This window comes from Rana temporaria, chromosome 13, assembly GCF_905171775.1.
Source record: "Rana temporaria chromosome 13, aRanTem1.1, whole genome shotgun sequence".
NCBI classification, from domain to species: domain Eukaryota; kingdom Metazoa; phylum Chordata; class Amphibia; order Anura; family Ranidae; genus Rana; species Rana temporaria.
Window position 1 is genome coordinate 14298719 of NC_053501.1, and position 2278 is coordinate 14300996.

A 2278-nucleotide genomic window follows, 5' to 3' on the forward strand; every position below is an offset into this window, starting at 1 on the left:
TTAGCACTACAGCTTCCCTTAAATGATGTCGCTCAACAACACAGGCAAGGGAAAAAATTATAGAAAAAAAAGCCTATTAAAAATGATGGGCGAGACAGGATAGACGGAGAGAATGTAGCCGGGGGTGGGGGGGGGGGGCAGAAATCTACCTTAGACGAACATTTGCTGTGCAAGAACATGACACACTGCAGGCAACACAAATCCGGTCCTATTCTTCAGATCACAATGACAGCAACACCCAAACCATATAATCCCCCCCGGTCACTCTGAAATGAGGTAAAGCACGGTACGAGTGCAATGCTTTGATTTTTGTGCTACATAAACAGCAAATGAGAAATGAAAAAAAAAAATGATATATATATATATATATATATATATATATAGTATATATACATATATAAAATGCAGCATAGATCGGCCTCTTCCCAGGACAGCATTGTGAATGCAGAATTGGTAATCAGGCATTGTAAAGGGTAGGTGTAGTGATAAAATATTATCTTACTTTTTCTTATTGGGACCCAACAAAGGACATTACACTCCACTGGATGGAGAGTCACTAAGCAGAACATTGGAGGGAAAACAGCATTCCAGCGTTCTGGTTTTACATTTTTGGAGTGCACAGGGGGAAAAAAAAACCCTCGCCATTGAGCGCTTACTTGCAGATCTACAGTCATGGGGAAAAAAATGGGATGAAAAAAAAAAAAAAAAAAAAAAAAAGGGTGAACTACAGTATATATTTTTTGGGAATTGAAAGGGAAATTGCATAACACCCCCCACACACACACACACTTAAAAATGGAAACTATTGTATTTTTTTTTTATGCAATTTAAAATGCAGCCTTTTTTTTTTATTTTTTTTAAGGGAAAAACCATTACAATAGTTTCCCATTAAATTGCAAAAAAAACATGCAATAGTTTTTTTTTTTTTAAGGGAAATGTCTGCCTTTTAAATTGCAAAAAAAAAAAATGCACTAGTTTCCCTTTAAATTGCAAAAAAAACATGCATCGTTCCTTACAATTTAAAGGGAAATGACTGCATCTGTCTTTTGCCCTTTACAGGAAATTATTATATTTTTTCAACTTAAAAAGGGAACTTAAAAAATGACAAAAATAAACAAAAATAGTAGTTTCGCTTTTTAAGTAAAAAATAAATAAAAAATACAGTAATTTCCCGTTAAAGGGCAAAAGAAAGATGCAGTAATTTCCTTTAAATGCAAAGAAAGATACAATAGTTTCCCATTAAATTGCAAAGAGATAGATGCAATAGTTTTCCCTTTTAAAATAAAAAAATCTAAATACAATAGTCTGCTCTTTTTTTTTTTTTTGCAATTTAAAAGATGCAATAGTTTCCATTTTAAATTGCAAACAAAAATACAATAGTTCACCTTTAAATTGCAAAAGAAAAATACAAGTTTCCTTTTAAGTTGAGAAAAAAAATGCAATATTTTCCCTTTAAATTACAAAAAATTTAAATAAAAAATACTGTAAAAGGGAAATTGCACCCCCCCCCCCCTCAACTTAAAAAAAAGGGAAACTGTTGTACTTTTCTTTTGCAATTTAAAAAAGGGAAACTATTGTATTCTTTTGCAACTGAAAAGGGGGAAACAATTGCATATTTTCCTTTTTTTTTTGCAATTTAAAAAGGCAGACATTTTATTTTATTTTTTTAATGGGAAAACTATTGCATCTTTCTTTTTGCAATTTAAAGGGAAACTATTGCATCTTTCTTTGAAATTTAAAGGGAAATTACTGCATCTTTCCTTTTCCCTTTCACGGGAAATTATTGTATCTTAAAAAGGATACTACAGTATATATTTTTTGTTTGTCATTTAAAAAGGGAAACTATTGCATCTTTTGTTCCCCCAATTAAAAGGGAAACTATTACATTTAAAAAAATATATTTAAAAAAAAAATGGATAACTATTGCTTTTTTCTTTTTGCATTTTAAAGGGAAACTATTGCATCTTTCTTTGGAATCTGAAGGGAAATTACTGTTATATTTATTTTGCCTTTAACAGGAAAATTAATTATATTTTTTTTCAACTTAAAGGGGAAAGTATATTTTTTCGTCATTTAAATGGGGGAACTCATTTTTTTATATAAAAATATTTGAGTTATTGTTTACATACAGTATACTTTAAAAGGAAACTTGTAGTCTCCATTGACGAGCTGGTGACATCACAGGAGCGCAGTTGAGAGGCGTTGTCACCTTATAACAGGAAGTGCCCGAGAAAAAAAAGACCAAAAGTACTTTTGAAAGGACATGGAACATGTTGAA